This window comes from Urocitellus parryii, chromosome 2 (assembly GCF_045843805.1).
Source record: "Urocitellus parryii isolate mUroPar1 chromosome 2, mUroPar1.hap1, whole genome shotgun sequence".
NCBI lineage: Eukaryota > Metazoa > Chordata > Mammalia > Rodentia > Sciuridae > Urocitellus > Urocitellus parryii.
Genome location: NC_135532.1, coordinates 111,104,253 through 111,117,810, shown reverse-complemented (window position 1 = coordinate 111,117,810; position 13,558 = coordinate 111,104,253).

Here is a 13,558-nt window from a genome sequence, read left to right as displayed (position 1 = left end):
CTCATAAATATTGTGCATACTTACGGGGAACCATGTGATGTTTCAATCGTATTTCAAACCATGTGATTGAACACTGTATAATGTTCAAATCAGGGTAAACACATCTCTATCCTCAAGTGTCTATCACAGTGAATTCCCATTCTCTGTAGTCACCTTAGGGTGCAACAGAGCACCAGGACTTATCTCTGCTAATGACAACTTGTTCCCTGTGGATCAGCCTTTCTTGGTATCACCTTTCCTTCCCTTCTCCCCCACCTCTGGGAACCATTATTCTACTCAACTTCTATGAGATCAACTTTGTTAAATTCCACATGAGTGGGATCCTGTGGTGTTTCTCTTCCTGTGCCTGGTTACCTGGCTAAAGTGAGCACCATGACCTGTCTGGTGGACCCTGGGAGCCCTGAAGTGGCAGGGAGAAGCCACTGAAGAGAGGTGTGTGAGACACCTTGCAGGTTTTCCTTTGAACCTACCCTTGTTTATCTTTTTCATGTCTTTAATATGCTACCCCCAGCCCAATGCAATTCATATGAATCTCTCCCTGCAATACAGAGTAGACCAGGGTGGGGCAAATAATGGACTGGGGAAGAAAATTTTTTTTCTTTCCAAGAGTAACATAACTTTCTTTTAGGTACATGGACAAACTTGATAATTTTCTTTATCTCTTGTCCCCATCACTGCTAAGGTTTTTTTTTTTTGTCAGGGCATATTCAGATATAGATTTGTTATTAAAGAGTCGTTTTTCTTTTATAACATTTTTGGGAAATTTTTATAATTGATCCAAGAGCAATTTTATACCTAATTTCAAGTTTCATTAATTTTTAGTTTTCATAATAATTTTCCATGCAATTTCTTGGTCATCCTGGAATGTTTTTTATTATGGTTCTTATTTTTTTTGTTTATTCTCACTTATCTCTTAGGTAGAACACACCACATGTAATCTTAAGACACTCCTGTATTGCTTCCTGGCACTTTGTCTTTTACATAAAAAAGAAGATTGTGATGACATAAAGATTATTTTATTTTAAAGGCTACTTTTCCTTTCTTCTTGGAAATGTGTAGATTTCATTTGAATCACCATTTAAAATAAAGAGTACCTCAATACATTTTAAGCATTATAATGTATAATTCTTTCACTATTACAAAAAAAAAAAAAACAAAACAAAACAGGGCTTCTTTGGAAAAATGAGGAACTATTCTGCCCTGAAGGCATTTCCAAGTCTAGAAGAAGATTAGGTAAAGACCCTTCTTCAGCTATAAGGAACCAAGGATTTCAATTTATCTCTAGGGTTCTTTTTTGGTGGTCACAGCTTTTGCAAGCTATATTATGGACAGGCACTATCCTAATTCATCTGCTTATTTGGATTGCAATGTCTCATTTCTAGGCTATGATGTGCAGTTGACAAAGAATATGACATCAGGTAGGAATGTCCACATTCTGGCACTCTAAGGGGAGAGAGAGGTGAGAATGCAGCAGGACTTCCTAGACCCTTCCGTAGTGTTGAGGATTTATACTAAGTCTAATAATGGAAAACCCTGGGAAAGATTTACACAGAAAGGAGAAGACTGGATTTGTGATTTGCAAGTATTCTGGCTGGTGACAGGGAATAGTCATAGGGAGAGAAGGATGGAAGAGGAGCAATGGAGAAAGTAGGGTGGGAACATGGAAGAGGCAAATGTAGGAGAGCAAGAGACCTTGACTTGGGAGTAGAGATGGAGTAAGTGAGTCCTCAGCAGGGTGGTATGTGGATAAATTTTCAATGAATAGTTCTATTATTATTATTATCTGATCTGTGCTATGCAACAAAAAGGGTCCTATGTTAAGCCATAAAGCAAAATGGATTGAAAGTTGAAACATTATTTTACTAATCTCTGCAATTAAAAAATTATGAGGTATTAAAAATAGTGATATAAGAGTGTTCGTAAAGGGGTTGGGGATGTGGCTGAGTGGTAGAGTATTGATCAACTAGCATGTATGAGGTCCTGGGTTCCATCCCCAGCATAGCAAAAAAGAAAAGGAAATCAAAGCATGTTCATGGAGACCAGAAAAGAATAAATTGGTAAAAAAAAAAAACAATGGAAAAATGAATAAAATTAATGAAAAGAAAGACTGTGCAGCTAATGACCACAAATAAGGAAACCAAAGTACATTTTTTTAATCAGGGAAATGAAAATCAAACTATAAGGAGATATTACATCATATTTTTCTGTGTGGAAGAACCCAAAAGTTTTTAATGTTAGTAATTATTGGCAAGGACATGGAAAACTCAAAACATTTACACACATTTCTAGTAGAAATCTATATTGGTACAAACATGTTGGAAAACAATATAGTATTAATAGCACTCTGTGATAAACAGAATTGCTGTTCCAAAATGATCCAGAAATTCTACCCCTAGTTACATACACTGTAAAGCAGTTGTTTTCAAAGATGGTTCCAAGAAGAAGTGAAGCATCTACATCTTTTGAGAACTTGCTAGATATGAAAATCTTAGGCTTTGTCTCAGACTCACTGCATTAGAAACCCTAAAGTTGAAGTCCAATAATTTTGATTTAACAAGATCCCCCCATTCCCCAGGTAATTCTAATAGGGTTAAAATGTGTGAACCACTGCATGAGAGAAAATTTTCATGTGTGCTAGGAGGCTGGGGAAAATGTAACATCTTTGTTTATAAGAGTAGCAAATAAACCATGTGTTTATTAATAATAAACGGTAAGGAAAATGTATAGCCACAGAAGAGAATGCTTTATAATGGGAATGAATGAACCATCACTAGATACAAAAGGCATAAATCACAGAAATATAATAGTCCAAATAAAGGAAGGAAAATTAAAGACAAAGCTAGAATTACACATTGCTAAAAATAAAGAATATCTTATTGAAGAACATATATGTAGCACACTTAGTGAAATAATATGGGAAAAAAAGAGAGAATGATGAACAAAATTCAGGGAAGCGATTCTTTAAGAGGAAGCAGAAAACTGCACCAATCAAACACAGTCTTCCAACTAATAAGAGCATGCAAGTGCTAAGCTAGGTGGGATGTGGTATTCATGGTAGAATTGTGCTTTAAGTCCTACACATATTTTACAAGTATTTGCTTTTATGTTTGCAGTATTTGTCAACAACCACAGATGCAAGAAGTTAGTACTATATATTAAATCATAATACGATAACAAAAAATTAAGCAAAAAAAAAAAAAGTAGTGGACTATGTTCCTGAGATAGTCACACTTTCAGAAAGCCAATAAAAAAAGTTCAAGAAGAAAGCAACGTATGTGTTCACATCTTTTCTTCCTTTTTCCTCACCTTCTCTTTTCTTCTAAGCAAAGGTATAGTAATGAAAATTAAAATTTATTCTAAGTGTAAAGTCAAACTGATTTTTAAAAATCAATCAGGTAGGAAAATGCACAAAAAAATAAGAAAAATAAGCACAGAAATGAGAAAGTCAGTCTTAAAATTTCTAAAAGTCCAAGTACTTGGATTCAATAAAAGATGGTAAACTGCAGTGAGGGACTGGGCATGGGCATGTCCCCTGAGTTTTAATGAGGCAAGGAAGAGCTGCCATCCCTGCAGGAAGGGCAAGTGACAGAAGACAGACATGATGGGAACAACATGCTCTGTGCTTGGGTGACACCATAGAAATATCCATCTCTTTGTCACAGACTCTGAATTGCTGTTTATGCAGGAAATAGGATTAAAATGCAGGCTGGCCATCTACTCCTCACAAGTAAACTCGTTTCCATTCAGGATGACGAATGATTACAATAAAATATTATTCTGTATATAAGCACAGGAAATTTCTTTTCTTCCATAATTACATTTAGGCACTTAGAGATGGCAAGTTTCAATTATAAAAGGAAGAGTTTAACCATTTCTGTCTCATTTGAAAGTATGCTATCATTTGAGAAGTGTTTTATTTTGGCAAGCTAACAAATGAAGGCAGGTGTATGTGCACTGAATGGAGACAAACGAATTCCATGTGTGATATTGTAGGGTACTTTTGAGACTTAAGTTATTGTGCTAACTGCATAATATGCTGTTTTGCCACAGAATAAGATAGTTAGCTTCCCTACAGGATACCAGTTAGGGACAATTGAGACTTTACATTGCTCTAAATTAAGCATTGAAAAATGTGTGTGTTTGTGTGTGTGTGTGTGTGTGTGTGTGTGTGTGTGTGTATTTAAATATTAGGTAGCTATAACCCAAATAAATAAAAAATGTTATAAATAAGCATCTAAATAATGATGTTTCAATTTTGACACTGCTAGAGTAGAATATTTGCTCCCTGTGTAATTACTATTGGTTTTTGCAGATGGAAACAGACCATGAGTGGTTTTTGAAAACACGTTAAATTTTTAAAGAGACTATTTGCACAACTGAAATGCAAAGGAAGTTTAAGGGTCTGGACTATTTGGAACATTTGAGGGGTCAATGAACTTCTCAATAAATTCTAGAAAGGCCACTGAACCTTCATTCTGCAGAAGTCTGTTATCAAGTGATTAGGCTTTTTCTTTACTTTAATATGAAGTAGCTTCTCAAGCCAAGTGAGAAATAGCACTGACATCTAACCATCCAATTAGCAAATATTAAGAATAATTGGGGTGGGGTGATCAGAAGTGAATATTTTCATTTCTTACTGGCAATTATATAAACTGGTAAAAACTTTATCAAAATCAATTGAGTAATAGAAAATAAGAGGCTGTGGGATATTTATATCCTTAGATTCATTTATTTATTGCACTTTGAAATTTTATACCAAGAAAACAACAGGAATATATATTTTAAAAATTGAAGGCCTAAAGAGGGTAGCAGAAACAAACGGAGAATTTAAAAATTGTGAAATGCTTAAGTAAATTATTACATAGCCCATTTGTGATGTAATATAAGGCCACATGAAGTTTATAAAAACTGCAAATTAATTCACTAAAGTCTAAGTGATAAAAAAGAACAAAAATTTAAATAATACAATCATCATCTCATTAACCATTCCTTTAAAAATATTAACAGGAAGAAAAATTTTAAAAAATTATGTGATAATAGTTGTCTCTTGATGATGAATATGTGTGTGTGTATATATATATATATATATTATATAATGAATTTTTCTACTTTTCTGCATTTTCTAAGTTGTTTGTGAAGGGAATGTTACTTTTATAGTAAAGTAAAAATATTGAGGCCCATTTTGGAAAGAAAAATCCAAATTAACAACATATCAAGAAAGATTACAATTTTTCTAAATTTCCATTGCGATATGATTTAAAAATGATGAACCAATAAAACATATTCAAGATACATCTATTTAGCACAGCTTTCTTGTCTCTTGGCTATATCCCTCTTTTTCTTGACACCCAGTTAGAATGCATTTGCTGAAAATTTGGAATGGTCCATGATGGTTCTGTATACCAGACACTTAAGGGTGCCATGGGATGGAAATTTATCTTTCACCTTACGAATGAGTAATGTTTTAGACATATCTGGTCCCCACCCCTGCTTCTTTCTTTCTTTTGCTCTACTCTGGATCAAACCTAGAGTCTCACTCATGCAAAGCAGCATTCTACCACTAAGTTACATCTCTGGTCCTATGGTTAGATTTATGAAATGGATTTTCTTTCAAGTTCACAGAATGTTCTGGGATAGAGATTGATATTAGATTTTCCCCACCACTAGGAATGATAACTCACATGCAAAGTTAAATAACTGTTCTGTTTTTCATTTTGAACAGCACTAAGTATCATTTGAGTCAACATGGTAGTACTTGTATCTAAAGTTCTTGAAAACTCTGCAGCTGCTATATTTTTGTTTCAGTGACCACCATGTTGGTTAGTCAAGTGCCACCAGATGGATAAAATGTCTTTATAATTTTTTTTTTTATTGGTCGTTCATAACATTACATAGTTCTTAATACATCATATTACACGGTTGATTCACGTGGATTATGAACTCCCGCTTTTACCCCGTATACAAATTGCTGTATCACATCAGTTTCCCTTCCATTGATTGACATATTGCCTTTCTAGTGTCTGATGTATTCTGCTGTCTGTCCTATTCTCTACTATCCCCTTTCCCCTCCCCTCCCCTCCCCTCCCCTCCCATTTTCTCTCTCTACCCCTTCAACTGTAAATCATTTCTTCCATTTGTATTATCTTGTCTTGCCCCTCCTTTCCTCTTATATGACATTTTGTATAACCCTGAGGATCGCCTTCCATTTCCATGCAATTTCCCTTCTCACTCCCTTTCCCTCCCACCTCTCGTCCCTGTTTAATGTAAATCTTCTTCTCAAGCTCTTCGTCCCTACCCTGTCCTTGTTTACTCCCCTTATATCAAAGGAGTCATTTGGTATTTGTTTTTTAAAGATTGACTAGCTTCACTTAGCATAATCTGCTCTAATGCCATCCATTTCCCTCCAAATTCTATGATTTTGTCATTTTTTAATGCAGAGTAATACTCCATAGTATATAAATGCCACATTTTTTTATCCATTCATCTATTGAAGGGCATCTAGGCTGGTTCCACAGTCTTGCTATCGTGAATTGAGCTGCTATGAACATCGATGTAGCAGTGTCCCTGTAGCATGCTCTTGTTAGGGCTTTAGGGAATAGACCGAGAAGGGGAATAGCTGGGTCAAATGGTGGTTCCATTCCCAGCTTTCCAAGAAATCTCCATACTGCTTTCCAAATTGGCTGCACCAATTTGCAGTCCCACCAGCAATGAACAAGAGTGCCCTTTTCCCCGCATCCTCTCCAGCACTTATTGTTGTTTGACTTCCTAATGGCTGCCAGTCTTACTGGAGTGAGATGGTATCTTAGGGTAGTTTTGATTTGCATTTCTCTGACTGCTAGCGATGGTGAGCATTTTTTCATGTACTTGTTGATTGATTGTATGTCCTCCTCTGAGAAGTGTCTGTTCAGGTCCTTGGCCCATTTATTGATTGGGTTATTTGTTATCTTATTGTCTAATTTTTTGAGTTCTTTGTATATTCTGGTTATTAGGGCTCTATCTGAAGTGTGTGGAGTAAAGATTTGTTCCCAGGATGTAGGCTCCCTGTTTATCTCTCTTATTGTTTCTTTTGCTGAGAAAAAACTTTTTAGTTTGAGTAAGTCCCATTTGTTGATTCTATTTGTTAACTCTAGCACTATGGGTGTCCTATTGAGGAATTTGGAGCCCGATCCCACAGCGTGTAGATCATAACCAACTTTTTCTTCTATCAGATGCCATGTCTCTGATTTAATCTCAAGCTCCTTGATCCATTTTGAGTTAACTTTTGTGCATGGCGAGAGATAGGGATTCAGATTCATTTTGGTGCAAATGGATTTCCAGTTTTCCCAGCACCATTTGTTGAAGATGCTATCCTTCCTCCATTGCATGCTTTTAGCCCCTTTATCAAAAATAAGATAGTTGTAGTTTTGTGGATTGGTTACTGTGTCCTCTATTCTGTACCATTGGTCCACCCGCCTGTTTTGGTACCAGTACCATGCTGTTTTTGTTACTATTGCTCTGTAGTATAGTTTGAAGTCTGGTATCGCTATACCGCCTGATTCACACTTCCTGCTTAGTATTGTTTTTGCTATTCTGGGTCTTTTATTATTCCATATGAATTTCATGATTCTTTTATCGATTTCTACAAGATATGCTGTTGGGATTTTGATTGGCATTGCATTGAACTTATATAGGACTTTTGGTAATATCGCCATTTTGATGATGTTAGTTCTGCCTATCCATGAGCAGGGTATATTTTTCTATCTTCTAAGGTCTTCTTCTATGTCTTTCTCTAGGGTTCTGTAATTTTCATTGTATAAATCTTTCACCTCTTTTGTTAGGTTGATTCCCAAGTATTTTATTTTTGGGGGGGATATTGTGAATGGAGTAGTTGTCCTCATTTCCGTTTCAGAGGATTTGTCGCTGATATACAGGAATGCCTTTGATTTATGCGTGTTGATCTTATATCCTGCCACTTTGCTGAATTCATTTATTAGCTCTAATAGCTTCTTTGTAGACCCTTTTGGGTCTGCTAGGTATAGAATCATATCATCTGCAAATAGTGATAATTTAAGTTCTTCTTTTCCTATTTTTATGCCTTTAATTTCTTTCGTCTGCCTAATTGCTCTGGCCAGTGTTTCGAGGACTATGTTGAACAGAAGTGGTGAGAGAGGGCATCCCTGTCTTGTACCAGATCTTAGAGGGAATGCCTTCAATTTTTCTCCATTCAGAATGATGCTGGCCTGTGGCTTATCATAGATTGCTTTTACAATGTTGAGGTATGATCCAGTTATCCCTAATTTTTCTAGAGTTTTGAACATAAAGGGATGAAAGGGATGCTGTACTTTGTTAAAAGCTTTTTCTGCATCTATCGAGATGATCATATGGTTCTTATTTTTAAGTCTATTGATGTGGTGGATAACATTTATTGATTTCCGTATATTGAACCAACCTTGCATACCAGGGATGAATCCTACTTGATCATGGTGTATAATTTTTTTGATATGTATTTGAATCCTATTCGCCAGAATTTTATTGAGGATTTTTGCATTGAGGTTCATTAGAGATATTGGTCTGTAGTTTTCTTTCTTTGAAGTGTCTTTGTCTGGTTTCGGAATCAGGGTGATGTTGGCCTCGTAGAACGAATTTGGAAGTTCTCCCTCTTTTTCTATTTTCTGAAATAGCTTGAAAAGTATTGGTGTTAGTTCCTCTTTAAAGGTTTTGTAAAACTCTGCTGTATACCCATCCGGTCCTGGGCTTTTCTTAGTTGGTAGTCTTTTGATGGTTTCTTCTATTTCCTCTATTGTTATTGGTCTGTTTAGGTTGTCTATATCCTCCTGGCTCAATCTGGGCAGATCATAAGACTCAAGGAATTTATCTATGCCTTCACTATCTTCTATTTTATTGGAGTATAAGGATTCAAAGTAATTTCTGATTATCTTCTGTATTTCTGAAGTGTCTGTTGTGATATTGCCTTTTTCATCCCATATGCTAGTAATTTGGGTTCTCTCTCTTCTTCTCTTCGTTAGCATAGCTAAGGGTCTGTCAATTTTATTTATTTTTTCAAAGAACCAGCTTTTAGTTTTGTCAATTTTTTCAATTGTTTCTTTTGTTTCAATTTCATTAATTTCAGCTCTGATTTTAATTATTTCTTGCCTTCTACTTCTTTTGCTGTTGTTTTGCTCTTCTTTTTCTAGGATTTTGAGATGAAGTATGAGATCATTTATTTGTTGGTTTTTTCTTTTTTTGAGGAATGAACTCCAAGCAATGAATTTTCCTCTTAGAACTGCTTTCAATGTGTCCCATAGATTCCGATATGTTGTGTCTGTGTTTTCATTTAACTCTAGGAATTTTTTAATTTCCTCCTTGATGTCTTCTAAAACCCATTGATCACTCAGCAAGCTATTGTTCATTCTCCAGGTGATGCTTGATTTTTCCTTTCTTCTTTTATCATTGATTTTCAGTTTCATTCCATTATGATCAGACAAGATGCATGGTATTATCTCTACCTCTTTGTATTGTCTAAGAGTTGCCCTGTGACATAGTATATGGTCTATTTTTGAGAAGGTTCCATGTGCTGCTGAGAAAAAAGTGTAGCTACTTGATGTTGGGTGGTATAGTCTATATATGTCAATTAAGTCTAGGTTGTTAATTGTGTTATTGAGTTCTATAGTTTCCTTATTTCACTTTTGTTTGGAAGATCTGTCCAGTGGTGAGAGAGGTGTGTTGAAGTCTCCCATGATTATTGTATGGTGGTCTATTAGACTCTTGAACTTGAGAAGAGTTTGCTTGATGAACACAGCTGCACCATTATTTGGGGCATATATATTTATGATTGTTATGTCTTGTTGGTGTATGGTTCCCTTGAGCAGTATGAAGTGTCCTTCTTTGTCCCTTTTGATTAGCTTTGGCTTGAAATCTATTTTATTAGATATGAGTATGGACACTCCTGCTTGTTTCCGCGGTCCATATGAGTGATATGATTTTTCCCAACCTTTTACCTTCAGTCTATGAATATCTTTTCCTATCAGATGTGTCTCCTGTAGGCAGCATATTGTTGGGTCTTGTTTTGTGATCCATTCTACTAGCCTGTGTCTCTTAATTGGTGAGTTTAAGCCATTAACATTTAGGGTTATTATTGAGATATGGTTTGTTCTTCTATCCATGTTTGTTTATTGATGTTACTAAACCTGATTTGTTATCCTCTATGACTACTTTCCCCCCTTTACTGTCCTACCTCCCATTGTTGGTTTTCAATGTTATTTTCCATTTCCTCTTCCTGTAATGTTTTGCCAAGGATTTTTTGAAGAGATGGTTTTCTAGCTGCGAATTCTTTTAACTTTTGTTTATCGTGGAAGGTTTTAATTTCATCTTCTAACCTGAAGCTTAATTTCGCCGGATACAAGATTCTTGGTTGGAATCCATTTTCTTTAAGCGTTTGAAATATGTTATTCCAGGATCTTCTAGCTTTTAGAGTCTGTGTTGAGAGATCAGCTGTTATTCTGATTGGTTTACCCCTAAATGTAATCTGCTTCCTTTCCCTTGTAGCTTTTAAAATTCTCTCCTTATCCTGTATGTTGGACATCTTCATTGTAATGTGTCTAGGTGTGGATCTCTTATGATTTTGCACATTCGGCGTCCTGTAGGCTTCTAGGATTTGGGATTCTGTCTCATTCTTCAAGTCTGGGAAGTTTTCTTGTATTATTTCACTGAATAGATTGCTTAATCCTTTGGTTTGGAGCTCTGTGCCTTCCTGTATCCCAATGACTCTTAAGTTTGGTCTTTTGATATTATCCCATAGCTCTTGAATGTTCTGCTCATGGTTTCTTAGTAGACTTGCTGAGCTATCTATGTTCTTTTCAAGTTGAAATACTCTGTCTTCATTGTCTGATGTTCTATCTTCTAAGTGATCCACTCTGCTGGTAGTATTCTCAATTGAGTTTTTAAGTTGGTTTATTGTTTCCTGCATTTCTAGTATTTCTATTTGTTTGTTTTTTATTACCTCTATCTCCCTGTGAAATTGATCTTTTACTTCCTGGATTTGTTTGTCAATGTGATCTTTCATTGTCTGATTTTGCTGTCTCATGTCTTCCTTGAGACTCCAGATCATTTGAAGCATGTATGTCCTGAGCTCTCTATCTGACATTCCATCTGTTGCAGCTATTACCTCTTCTAAAGTTGAGTTGACCTGCATTGCCTGTGGTCCTTTCTTTCCTTGTCGTTTCATACTGCTGGCGTTTCTTTCTGCTTGGTGAAATTGTTGTGTCTTTGATATTTTCCCCCTCTATTTATTTATATTGCTCTTGTATAGTTGAAAAATCACCCTTGCAGGGCAGGTAGTGGCTGTGATCCTCCTCCAATTAGTGTGATCCGTCTACCATGCTGGCAGGCCCTAGGTCTGCTTTGCTGGTCGGTCAAAGGTCCACCTACCCAGCAGGCGCCAGGGGCACCTGTGTCACTCCATAGGTTGCTGGGCCTAACCTCCCGATGGGTTGCAGGTTGGCCTAGCTTGCAGGCACTGGGGGAGGGGCCGGTTCCGCCCCTCAGCAGGCTTTGGGCCCGCTCTGCTGGTGTTCACAGTCCCCCTCCTACCTGCAGACACTGGGGGAGGGGACGGGCCTAGCCCTCAGCCGTCCGCCGGACCTGTCCTAGTGGGTCCGGTCCGCGTTCCCCGCCAGCGCGTGTAGCTGCTGTCACTTGGCTGGTTGCTGGGCCTGACCCGCCCGCCCGTGGCTTGCAGGTTCGCCTCGCTTGCAGGCACTCGTCTTTATAATTTTTGATGGGGAATTAGGAAGAAAAAGGAATTGTTGTTTATGGAAGAGTAAGAAGAAAGTATTTTGGTAAGTACATTGCAGTAAAAGGTAAAATGCAAGGCTATTTTCAAATTAGTGTGTAATTTGGGCTTATTTCTTCTTAGCTTGGGGCTGGCAACTTCAAGTTTAGATTAAATAGTAGCTCGAGAGACAAAACTTGAGCACCATAAAGATGAAGGACCATAAAAATGCATTTGAACTAAATAGTATGTGACTATAGAATGTGGTAAGTATATATTGTTTTCAATAAATACATAGATTTGTGAATTAACTATGTATTTGGTACCATACTATAAATATAAATAATATTCAATTGAGGTTAATATTAATATTGAAAATCATGAGAATGTGTCAAATAGCCAATGTTGGCAGAAGCAACATAAGAATTATAGAGAATTATATTCTCCACAGAATTATAAAGAAAGTGATTTGGGATTATACATTAGAAAACAAAATGCAAATCGAAGAGGACTTTTCCAAAGTTTATTCTAGAAATAATGTTATTGACATCAGAAAAGAGATTTATAGATTTCTACTTATGTTTAAGCCCAAACTTAAAAAAAATATTTGGGGCATTCTTTGTACTTTTCTTTAATATTTTACCTTCTAAGCTCTATTTTACCCAAATGTGTCCCTTAAAAGCAATTTTTACATAATCTTCTGCTGGATGGGTTGGCCTGAGGTACTATTTGAAAGACTTCTAAACTCCTCTGTATTGACTACCTGAAAATTTTCATTTTGTAATGGCACTTTTTTTGAAAGTATGGCAAAATAGTCATTTTAGTTCAATGAGGTTTGTTGTGGTTGTTGTTGGTGATGTTTTTTTTTTTCCTTTAGTACCAGGGGCACTGACCCATAAGAGCCACATCCCCAGCCCTTTATATTTTATTTTGTGATAGGGTCTCTCTCAGTTGCTTAGGAACTCACTAAGTTGCTGAGGCTGGCTTTGAACACACAACCCTCCTTCCTTAGCCTCCTGAGCCACTGGGATTACAGGCATGCACCATTCAGCCTGGCCTAGATAAGTCTTTCTTAAAAAGTAAATATAGTTATCAAATTTTGTGTGGATTATTATCAACCATTTGTGTTCCATGTTGTCAATCATTTTTAAACATGTTATCAGCCACTTGTGTGTTATTAAATAATTTCCTGTTCCCTCAATTTTAAAAATTGAAGTTTATGTACAAATGCAGAGATTTTAACTTTACAGCTTGATGATCTTTCTCAAAGTGCATATATACATTTAAGGCTATATATTTCTGTGTAAGAACGGCTTTGGTTTCATTCTACACATTTTGATTACTGTATTTTTATTTTTAATTTCAAAGAATTTTCTAATTCCCACTAAATCTCTTCTCTGATCCAAGATTACATGTGTGTTGCTTAGTTGACAAACATTTTAAGAATATTTAAATTATCTTTTCCTTGTTGATATTTAACTTAATTCTCTGTAGCAAAAAAATATATACGTTGTATGATTTCAGTCTTATGAAATTTGTTGAGACTTGTTTTATGGTCTAGAAAATTATTTCTTTCAGTAAATGTTGAATGATTATTTGAAACAAAAAGACTATTCCCTAGTTTTTTAATCATGTTGTTAAAACATACATTCTTACTGACTTTATATTCCCTCTCTGTAACAATGGTTTTGCAACATAATTTTCTATTTAAATAATACCAGTTAGTCTTTCCTCTAATATGGTTGATTGTTTTATTGATGGTGATTTTCATTAAGCATTGACATGAGCTGAATTCTCCTGCCGCAGTCT